Below are 12,253 nucleotides of genomic sequence, written 5' to 3'. Positions count from 1 at the left end.
TCTTTAATTTCTTTCTTTACATCTTCTTTGACCAGGTTATCATTGAGTAGAGTATTGTTCAGCTTTCATATGTATATGGGACTTCTGTTGTTTTTGTTATTATTGAAGACCAGTCTTGTTCTGTGGTGGTCTGATAGGATTATTTCTATCTTCCTACATCTGTTGAGGCCTGTTTTGTGATCAATTATATGGTCAATTTTGGAGAAAGTACCATGAGGTGCTGAAAAGAAGGTATATCCTTCTGTTTTAGGATAGAATGTTACGGATACCTGTTAAATCCATTTGGTTCATAACTTCTGCTAGTTTCTCTGTGTCTGTGTTTAATTTCTGTTCCCATGATCTGTCCATTGATGAGAGTGGGGGTGTTGAAGTCTCCCACTATTATTGTGTGAGGTGCAATGTGTTTCTTTTATACATGTGGGTGCCCTCGCATTTGGAGCATAGATATTTAAGATTGAGAGTTCATCTTGGTTGTTTTTTTTTCTTTGATAAGAATGAATTGTCCTGCCTTATCTTTTTTGATAACTTTTAGTTGAAAATCTATTTTATTTGATATTAGAATGGCTACTCCTTGTTTTTTGGGACCATTTGCTTGGAAACTTCTTTTCCCAGCCATTTAATCTGAGGTAGTATCTGTCTTTGTCTCTGAGGTGCATTTCCTATATGCAGCAAAATGCTGGGTCCTCTTTACATATCCAGTCCATTAGTCTATGTCTTTTTATTGGGGAATTGAGTCCACTGATAGAGATATTAAGGAATAGTGATTGTTGTTTCCTGTTATCTTCATATTTGGAGTTGAGATTATGTTTGTGTGCTCATCTTCTCTTTGTTTTGTTGCAAAACAATTACTTTCTTGCTTTTTCTAGGGTGTAGCTTGCCTCCTTGTATTGGGCTTTACCATTTATTATCCTTTGTAGGGCAGGATTTGTAGAAAGATATTGTGTAAATTTGGTTTTGTCATGGAATATCTTAGTTTCTCTGTCTATGTTAATTGAGAGTTTTGCTGTATACAGTAACCTGGGCTGGCATTTGTGATCTCTTAGGGTCTGTATGATATCTGTCCAGGATCTTCTGGCCTTCATAGTCTCTGGTAAGAAGTCTGATGTAATTCTGATAGGTCTGCCTTTATATGTTACTTGACCTTTCCCCTTACTGCTTTTAATATTCTTTCTTTGTTTTGTGCATTTGGTGTTTTGACTATTATGTGACCTGAGGAATTTATTTTCTGGTCAAATCTATTTGGAGCTCTGTAGGCTTCTTGTATGTTTATGGGTATCTCTTCCTTTAGGTTAGGGAAGTTTTCTTCTATAGTTTTGTTGACGATATTTACTGGCCCTTTAAGTTGGGAGTCTTCACTCTCTTCTATACCTATTGTCCTTAGGTTTGATCTTCTCATTGTGTCCTGGATTTCCTGGATGTTTTGGATTTTCTTGGACTGTTGTGCCAATGTTTTCTATAGTATCTTCTGCTCCTTCTATCTCTTGTATTCTGCTTTGATGCTTGGGTCTATGACCTCTGATCTCTTTCCTAGTTTTTCTATCTCCAGGATTGTCTCCCTTTGTGATTTCTTTTTTGTTTCTATTTCCATTTTTGGATCCTGGATGGTTTTGTTCAGTTCCTTCAACTGTTCCGTTGTGTTTTTCTGTAATTCTTTAAAGGATTTTTGTGTTTCCTACTTAAGAGTTTCTGCCTGTTTCCTTCTGTTGTCTTGTATTTCTTTTGGGGGTTATTTATGTTCTTCTTAAGTCATCTAACATCATCATGAGATGTGATTTTAAGTCAAACCTTGCTTTTCAGGTATGTTGGGGTATCCTGGACTTGTTGTGGTAGGAGAACTGGGTTCTGAAGATGCCAAGTAGCCTTGGTTTCTGTTGGTTATGCTGTTGCACTTGCCTCTTGCCATCTGGTTATCTCTGGTGTTAGATGGTCTTGCTGTCTTTGACAGCGGCTTGACTCTCCTGCACTATCAGGTGTGTTAGCACTCCTGGGAGACCAGCTCTTTCCCAGTGGGATCTGGGTTCAGAGGGCTGTGGCACCAGGTCAGTTCTGGGCACAGACAGAATTGGGAAGCTCTGCAGATCTTCTATTTGGCTTGTGTGATCTAGTATTCTTCGCTGCACCACCTCATCCACAGTGGCAAAAGGGACAAACTCAAGTGCCTAGAGCACCTGCTGTTTGGGCGTCTCATGGTCTCACAGTCTATAAATATTCCTTGATGCTCACAGTCATTCCGCATCGTGTCAAAGCTCACACTCTGAGGACGAGCTTCTGTGGTCAGATTTTTGCAAACAGAATGGAGTATAGTGGATGTGGGATTTGTCTTTGGTCCCTATATTTTCTAGTGGTTTGTCATATCGTTATGGATCATAGCAAAATTTTCCATTTATAAAAGATAGTATTAAAGAGAGTACTATATCATACTCGCTCACAATGCACTGTGACCACACCAGTCCCCAAACCACCTTCTATCATTCTGGATAGGAAAGTAAGTGTGCACTCGCGCTCTAAGCACACGATGTCCACAGACTGTTTCTTTAGGCTATAACCAGAGCTGGCATGGAACTCAACTGGACACACTACAAACTGAAGCACTTGGAGGTTTTAAAGGGTCACCCTGAAATGATGACTTCTTCTGCATTTGCAGCATTACTTTTTAGCAAACTAATTCCCAAAGTACTAGAAGAGACAGGGCCTTTGAGCCCCGACAATGCTTTCTGCTCTCAGAGAAGAAATCTGTGAGTCTTTAGCTATAAGACAATTGAAAAGCTATGGAGTAATCAGTTACACCGCACAGCAAATGACAGGACAGGCAGATGCCGCAGTGTGTTCTGTTTCTTTATCTTCATTCCACAAATGTGATGTCTAATTTTCATCAGGAAATTATAAAAACCACTACTAAAGAATTAAAGCAATTTAAGTTATTTACTCAATTACTTAGACAAAACATTTGAAAATATGTTTAATTTTTCCCTATGTACCCAGGAGATTGATACATTTATAAATTTTTACTGGTTTTATCATAGGAAAAACTGGGAGAAAAATAAAGTCACAAAGTATTTCTAACTCACAATAATTGCTTACATTTGAACACTTCCACTTTATTTGGAATTGTATACTTTATATACTATCAGTGTATATAATAAAGTCTTTTAAAATGGATGTATCTCATGGCAGTCATTTTAGAAAAACTGTCTAAGTCAATATCCTGTTACTGTGAAGAGACACCATGACCACAGCAACTCTCAGAAAGAAAAATACTTCACTGGGACTTGCTTACAGTGTCAGGTTTAGTCCGTCATTGTCATGGTGGGAAGCATGGTGGCACGAGGACAAGGCCTGGTGCTGAAGAGGTAGCTGTGAATTCTATTCCAGATCATCAGGCAGTGGGAAGAGAGGGACACTGGGTCCGCCTTGAGCCTTTGGCCCCTCAAAGCCCACCCCCCAGTGACACACTTCTTCCAACAAGACCACACCTCCTACTTAATTCCTACTTGCCTGTCATCTTTCTATGCCTGCCCAATGACTTCTTTGTGTGTGTGTGGGGGGCTTTCTTTTTTTTCTTTCTTTTTTCTTTATTAACTTGAGTATTTCTTATTTACATTTCGATTGTTATTCCCTTTCCCGGTTTCCGGGCCAACATCCCCCTAACCTCTCCCCCTCCCCTTCTACATGGGTGTTCCCCTCCCCATCCTCCCTCCCATTACCACCCTCCCCCCAACAATCACGTTCACTGGGGGTTCAGTCTTAGCAGGACCCAGGGCTTCCCCTTCCACTGGTGCTCTTACTAGGCTGTTCATTGCTACCTATGGGGTCAGAGTCCAGGGTCAGTCCATGTATAGTCTCTGGGTAGTGGCTTAGTCCCTGGAAGCTCTGGTTGGTTGGCATTGTTGTTCATATGGGGTCTCGAGCCCCTACAAGCTCTTCCAGTCCTTTCTCTGATTCCTTCAATGGGGGTCCCGTTCTTAGTTCAGTGGCTTGCTGCTGGCATTTGCCTATGTATTTGCTGTATTCTGGCTGTGTCTCTCAGGAGAGATCTACATCCAGTTCCTGTCGGCCTGTACTTCTTTGCTTCATCCATCTTGTCTAATTGGGTGGCTGTATATGTATGGGCCACATGTGGGGCAGGCTCTGAATGGGTGTTCCTTCTGTCTCTGTTTTAATCTTTGCCTCCCTATTCCCTGCCAAGGGTATTCTTGTTCCCCTTTTAAAGAAGGAGTGAAGCATTCGCATTTTAGTCACCCTTCTTGAGTTTCATGTGTTCTGTGCATCTATGCCCAATGACTTCTAATCAGGACAGACATTAATTTTATAATTCCTGACATTAAATCGTACCTACCAACAATGGTAGTAATAAATAACAGTAACCATGAAGTAACATGACTCTTGTCAACCATGAACTTTACCATCTTTTTGTTTGTTTGTTTGCTTTTGACATCTAAATCTTTTTTTAGTGGGGGAATGGGTCTCTAGGGGGTAGGCCTGTGACCCTCACTACACGGCTTGGTCATTGGCGCTGCCTCCAGAATCCTGTGGCTTCGTCACATCTGGAAACTCGGGAGTGCTGGAGAAGGGCTCAACGTGCAGAAGCTTCGAAGGCATCATCTGCTCAGAAGGCCAGGCCCACTGTGGCTGGGGCCTTCCTGTCTGATTAGTGAAGCCACGCTCGCCCAGAGTTTGTCCATCTTCGAGGAGCTGGTCGTCCTTGTACAGCCGCCGCTCCTCTGGCGGCCTCTTGAGGATGCTCTCCATGATGCGCTTCAGTTCGAACAGGGTGCTCGACTCCTTGGCGTCCGTAAAGATGGTGGTCTTGTGGTGCCAGATCATGAGAAACACGTCCATCCCGGCGGCTGCTTCTCAAACTTTACCGTCTTTTATTCCTTCAAACATGTTTTCAAAGAGGAAGGCTCATTGTGTCCCAGAAAAAAATTTCACCTCTAGGAGTTAGAAAGGAGGTTCTTTCCTTTGAAAGATGCCCAAGCCTTAAGATCTTTCCAGTTGGAAAGGCACAAATAGTGGTCACGAGTGCTGTGAATAGCTCCTCCCTCCATCTAAGTCTACATAGGCAAGGCAGCTGCCCCTCTTTTACCCAACTTCATCATGTTTTCTCCAGGTCCTCATAAATATTGCAGTATTTTATGTTTCTAGGGAATAAAAATGTTGGAAAGAAACATATAAATATGGTCAGAACGTGTGTGTGCGGACTTCCTTAAGCAGGGAAAGAACTAGATATATTGCATAAATCAATCACAAAATTCATAAAGAGGAGACATTTAAAATGCATGTATTTTAGCCACACTACCAGTAACACTTTTGATTAGCTCAAAACATCTTGGTATAGGCAGTGTATAATTTATGAGGACATTATTTAAAGTAATTGTTTAATATTCGCTGAAGAACATGTTCATGCTTCTAAAATGTAAAAGGAAAGAAAGATTCAGAAAACATAGTTATGAAAAACACTTCATTTTTAATTCAAGAGAGACATCCTTGAAAGCCCCCATACAAGGCTCAACCACCAAATAGCAGTGGCCTTTTAAGTCCCACAGTCTGTTTACTTGGCCTTCATTTAATTTGTACACTTAGCGCCGCTATGGCTTATTAAGAATAATATAGGCAGAAATGGCATAATACTTCCTTGTTAAAGAGCCTATGGTTTCTACCACTAACAGCAATACAGCAAAATAGCCGTATAGTGTGCATATAAAGGAGCACTCGAAACCAATAGCTTGCTAAATAGTGCTTTCGCGATCAATGATAAGGTTTCTTTTTTAAAACTAAAGGCTTGTTCTGCAGGTGCGTGCAATGAAATAACAAGGAAACAAAATTAACTGGTGCTTTTAAAACTCCTACCAGGCAAATGGCATGAGTCTCGACAATGGCATCTTTGTATTTTCTAGGTTTACAGAACAGTCCTGAGTGTTAAAAAAAAAAAACAGATATTAATGGTTTCTCATTTACTTTACCCTGGGCTTCATCAGCCAACTTAATTCCACATAGGTTGGTGGGAAAATATATTTCTTTTTTTTTTTTCCTTGCTGTGACCAAACTTTATTTTAATCTTAAAGAGGAAGCCTCGGCGCGCCAACATGGCGCGCTTATATACACCCTAGCGTGGCGCATACACACCTGATTAGTTGTTTACCCATGATCTCATAAGGCACGTCCCGGAGTGGGCAAAGACCTGGCACGAAGGCACTCTTGCACATGCACACAGTTAACTTCCTGAAAGGGAGTTGGCTGGCGTGGCGAAGGCTGGCGCCATCTTGTAATGGCAGAGGCTATCCTGGCCTTCCACGTGGGGCACAGTGGAAGCCAGCGCCATCTAGCGGTGGCAAATGTTATTGCGGCCCTCTACATCTCACCCTTAATTTATATTATTTTATAGCAGTCATGATCACCCTATCACATGCAATGAGGAAACCTCAGCAATGTGTAAGGGCTGATCAAAGGATCAATGAGTCTCTCTCATCCCAGTGCAATGGATCCACAGATCCATGGGGTGTAAGAGCAGAGAACCCAGATACAGAGAGAGAGCCTCTCTCCTCCGAGTGCAATGGATCCACAGATCCATGGGGTGCAGGAGCAGAGAACTCAGATACCGACTAATTCCTGAGCAAGATAACTAAATTCCAGGGGAGGCCCCTTGTACAATGGCCACAAGTGCTTGAGTGATAACTGCCTTGTCACGTTTCTGTTGAGATCTGAGTTTGCAAACCAACCATAGTATGAACACTGATCCACAGCATAGGGCTGCACCAAACAGAGCCACTCCCGATAAGTAGCGGGCACCTCATCTGGTTCACCTCAGCTGTTACCACCAAGGGCCGTAGTCAAGCCACTCCTATAATAGAATTTAGAATTCCCAATTGTTAGTAACTACTCCAGAAAGTTTACCCACTGTGCTTGTCTAACAATAGATTGGGGGAGGATAACTCCAGACACTGCAGACACAGTGTCTGCAGCAGTAATGGCTGCTACAATAGCAGCGAAAGTGTCAAGGTCATTTCCAGGACAGTTCAGGATCAGTCATTTTTCTCTGGAACAACCAGCAGACAATGGAACCATTTCTGAGATCTGTACAACCAGGACAGAGTTCCCCAGTCCACAGCAGCTTTACGCAGGTGGCATTCCTGTGAAGCTACAGTCTGTAAAATGACCAGTTAAGGCAGCAAGAGTCACCAGGGAAATGAAGGGGGCAGCAACGGCTGGAGTCCAGTCTTCTCCAGCAAGCAGCAGTGTACAGAGGGTCAGAGAGCAGGCCATAGTGGGACGGGACACACGCAGCGGTAACACTGACTGCAGCAACGGCAAAATCTCTGTGATGACAAAGGATGAAGGGGAATCTTTCATCTTCCTCTCAGGGCAGAGGGATGACTCCAGGAACCCGAACCACGAGAGCTGAATCTTCATGTAACCAGGATCAGCAAGTCTCAGCAACCACTCAGGCAGCTGGCACACTCTTGTAGCATCCTTGTCCACGAAGGATCCATAACTTTCGGTTTCTTCACAGTTTTTGCAGGGGTCCCTCCCTCAGTAGCTGAGGTGGCCACTGTCCCCAGGGCGTCCTTTCCCCGTACTATCACCTCTGACAGTGGTAAGACCGCAGAGGGGCCTGGTGCTTGAGATCGATCAGTATCATTTTTTCGTTGCAACCTTTCACTACGCTCCGTTTTTGACATGCTTTCCTATCATGTCTCTCGGAGTTTACCTCAATTCCTGCTGCTTCTGGATTCTCTCCGCGGACGGAGGACTCCCTCACGGCGCCTGGCAATGGTGTGGCGTTTTTTATCCCGGGTTCTCGGCACCAAATGTCCCACGCGCGACCTCGCCAGCAAGAAAACACGGGGGGACAAACGAATCCCTACGGCAGCCAAAACCTTTTATTAAATCTTAAAGAGAGCCGGGAAAATATATTTCAAGTAAAGATCTGTATCCATTAGCTCTTCTGTGCTCCCTCTCTAGAAGGTTGTTTAAATTTCCTGAGTCTGCTTTAAAAGTTTTGCTGGGAACACTACTTAAGCATTCCTCCTGAATATTAGGATATACATGCATTCTCCATGAGCCCAGGGCCCTCAGGGACACAGACTTGAGACTCTCCTCTATGATCTAAGACTCTCCTGTATTATATGTCATTACTGTACTCCCAGTCCTCTCAGTCTCCTTGGCCTGGTTCTTCTCATCTGAGATGGCCATTTTAATATAGCCACTGCATCTCCCTAGGCTTTGAGATAGATTGTTTTCTCTATGGCCTGTGTGCTTTGAATATATATTACTTGAAAAATGCTATGAGATTTATTCATTTTACTTTATGTGTTTGTAGATGCTGTTCACCATATAGGTCCTGGGGGCACCATGTAGGGTGCCAAGGTGGGTCAGAACCGGGCACTGCATCCTCTGGCGCTGTAGTCATGCATGGTGGTGAAGCAGCTTTGTAAGGAAGGCACAGGGGTGGGACCAAATTCCGGCTGGATCTTCGGAAAGCTGACCTTTCACCTTTAATCAGAACAGGAAGCAGAGAGAAAAGAATGCTGTCTCTCCGCTTGCGTTCTCCTTTTCTGTTTGTGTTTCATGCAGGATCCCAACTGTGTGAGGTGGCCCCAGCATGCACGGCATGATTTCTTCCCTCTGTCAGTCATCTCAGGTACAGACACACCCCCAAAGTGCTAACCCTCTCATGTTTCATAACCTGTTCAAGCTGACAGTGACGATTAACCATTGAACCCAAAGCTAACATAGCACACTAACCAATGTAGCCACACCACATTAGTGTTGATGCTGTGTAAAAAAATCTAATGTGCTGTCAATCACCCAAAAGCAAAGCAAGTGGAGTTAATAAATAACTAGCTTACTGGCTCATATACCTACCATGCCATTCCTTTATCCTTATTTTAAAAAAAAAAACTACTGAGATAGTGTGTTGTCACATGTTAACCATATCTCTTGATTGTATAGTGATTGACCTATACATAAAATTAATTTCACTAAATTTTATTAATTAATACAATCACCAGTGCATGAGGTCCATTTTCTCTTCCTGCCAACCCACACTTGGTGTTAGCTAATTTTCTTTGTTGATTTCATTTAAAAAATCTCTAATGAACGATGAAGTAGTACATCTCTCCATGTACGTGCTGGCTGTCCTGGATGGTTTGTGTCAACTTGACACAAGCTAGAGTCATCTGAAAGGAAGGAACCGCATCTGAGGAAATGCCTCTATGAGATCCAGCTGTAAGGCGTTTCTCAATTAGCGACCAATGTGGGAGGGCCCAGCCAATGGTAGGGGGTGCCATCCCTGGGCTGGTGGTCCTGGATTCTACAAGAAAACAGGCTGAGCAAGTCAGGCAATGCAAGCCAGTAAGCAGCACCCCTGCCTGGTCTCTGTATCAGCGCCAGCCTCCGGGTTCCTGCCCTGCTGGTGTTCCTGTCCTGACTTCCTTCAATAACAAGCACATGGAGGTGTAAGTCAAGTAAACCCCGTTCTCCACAATTTTCTTTTTGGTCATGGTGGTTCATTGCAGCAATCAAAACCCTCAACTAAGATACTGGCTATCTTTATTTTTTGTTCAATTATTTCATATTAAAAATAGATTTAGTAGTTCCTCGCTTACGCATTTTAATATCAACTTACTTTTACAATTTACCTACCACTGAAGGGAAGCTTTGGAATTCTTATTTAGCATTTTTAATAAACCATTGAGATCATCAAAAGGAAGATGCGGAATGGCGGTCATTTAACCGTGCCGTGGGCCACCTGCTGTTAAAAGGAGAATGGGGCGCAGAAGCTCAGCAGCTAAAAGTGCTGGCTGCTTTTAGAGAGAACCCCTGCATGTTTAACCTCTCACGCTGCAAACTGATTGATATGATCCACAGAAACGTGAACAGCTCTTCACTGTCCTCTGTTGTTTGAAAATCGGTGAGTTACTCCTTCCTCTTTGAATAAGAATCGCAAGGGCAGATTCTGGTTAAAAAGAAAAAAAAAATCAATGTCTGACACCAATCCTAGCACTTGGCAAGATAGAGGCAGAGGGTCAGAAGTTTAATGTTCTCTTTGGCTACATGGTGAGTCTATACCAACATACATGGGTATCTATCTTGAAAGAAGAGAAAATCGAACAACAACAACCAAACATAACCATAAAAACCCAACTAAAAAGAAAAGACTTAAAAACTTAACAATAACAACAAAAACAGCAAACTTGACCTAAGCACATACAGGTAGTCATTTCGATAATCCCCAAACGTTAAAGTCTATGTACAAACAAAAACTTTAATTTTATGTAATAAGATCCACTTTTCATCCTAGTGACTCCTAAGTGTTCATCGTAATAGATGACTCTGTTGACGTTTCCCATTCTTTCGTGTCATGCTATCACGACACTAATGCACTACACCTCTGGAACTGTAAGCCAGCTCCAATTAAGCATTTTCCTTTCTATGAGTTGCAGTGGTCACAGTGTCTCTTCACAGCAATAGAAACTCTTTTCGGTATTGATTATTTCATTCATTTACATTTCAAATGTTATCCCCCTTCCCAGTTTCCCTTCCATAAACCCCCCTCTCCTCCCTCTCCCCCTGCTTCTCCAAGGGTGGTCTCCTGCCCACCCACCCACTCCACCTCAGCACCCTAGCATTCCCCTACACTTGGTCATTGAGCCTCCACAGGACCAAGGGGCTCCCCTCCTGTTGATGCCTCCAGTCTCTTGAGGGTTAAGTGCATCTTCTCTGATTGTACCCAGACTTGGGAGTCCTCTGCTGTCTATGTGTTGGGTACTTCATCTCAGCTGGTTTATGCTGCCTGGTTGGTGTTCCAGTGTCTGAGAGATCTTCAGGGTCCGGGTTAATTGAGACTGCTGGTCCTTCTACAGGGTTGCAAAAAAATACTCAATAAAGTTCTTGTAAATCAAATCCAAGAACACATCAAAACCACCATTTACTACCATCAAGTAGGCTTCATCCCAGGGATGTAAGGTTGGGTCAATATACAAAAATCCATTAATGTAATCCACCATATAAACAAACTCAAAGAAAAGTATCACATGATCATCTCCTTAGATGCAGCAAAAGCATTTGACAAAATACATCACCCTGTCCTGTTAAAAGTATTATAGAGATCAGAAATTCAAGGCCCATACCTAAACATAATAAAAGCAATTTACAGCAAACCAACAGCCAATATCAAACTAAATGGAAATTTACTTGAAACAATGCCACTAAAATCAGGGACAAGACAAGGATGCCCATTCTCCCCATATCTATTCAATATAGTACTCTAAGTGCTAGCTAGAACAATAATACAACAAAAAGAGATCTAGGGGATACAAATTGGCAAAGAAGAATTAAAGCTATCACTATTTGCAGATGGTATGATAGTCTACATAAGTAACCCCAAAAATTCTACCAGAGAACTTCACCAGCTGATAAACAATTTCAGCAAAGTAGCCAGATAAAAAATTAACTTAAACAAATCAGTAGCCTCTACTCACAACATAAACAGGCTGAGAAAGAAATTAGAGAGACAACTCCTTTCACAATAGCCACAGATAATATAAAATATTTTGGTGGTAACTTCAACCAAACAATATCTCTTAAGAATCAGTTAGCAACCCCCTTTCTAGTTGTATTGTCTGTCAGCCTTCACAGGATCTTAAGTTAAAAAAAAATCCCAATAAGACCATAGGTCTTTGTTTCAAGTAAGGGATGTGTCTATAATGTTGTGTTTATATAACACCCTCAATTCTTTGTACATTACACACAAACTCTATATATGTATAAATTTATGATATACTTCATTGATTTTCTTAATATTTTAGCCTGTTGAGATATCATAGAGTCACATGTTAAAAGACTTAAATGACTTGAGACAATTTTTCTGGGTCTTTCTATCTCTATGAAGAATTGAGTAGGAATTTTGATGGGGATTGCATTGAATCTGTAGATTGCTTTTGGCAAAATGGCCACCTTTACTATATTAATCCTGCCAATCCATGAGCATGGAAGATCTTTCCATCTTTTGAGATCTTCCTCAATTTCTTTCTTCAGAGACTTGAAGTTCTTGTCATACAGATCTTTCACTTGCTTGGTTAAAGTCACACCAAGATATTTTGTATTATTTGGGACTACTGTGAAGGGTGTCATTTCCCTAATTTCTTTCTCAGCCTGTTTATCCATTGAGTAGAGGAGGCTACTGATTTGTTTGAGTTAATTTTATACCCCAACACTTTGCTGAAGTTGTTTATCAGGTTAAGTAGTTCTC

The 12,253-nt window shown here is 42.0% G+C and overlaps 1 pseudogene; it reads right to left on the bottom strand.

Annotated features, from left to right (window-relative positions):
- Positions 1 to 4,491: 4,491 nt before the first annotated feature.
- Positions 4,492 to 4,839, bottom strand: Elob-ps2 (elongin B, pseduogene 2; annotated as a pseudogene).
- Positions 4,840 to 12,253: the final 7,414 nt, after the last annotated feature.

Source organism: Rattus norvegicus, chromosome 2 (genome assembly GCF_036323735.1).
Source record: "Rattus norvegicus strain BN/NHsdMcwi chromosome 2, GRCr8, whole genome shotgun sequence".
In the NCBI taxonomy this organism is placed as follows: domain Eukaryota; kingdom Metazoa; phylum Chordata; class Mammalia; order Rodentia; family Muridae; genus Rattus; species Rattus norvegicus.
Note: the sequence above shows the minus strand (reverse complement) of the source record. Positions and strands in the feature narration are given on the sequence as shown.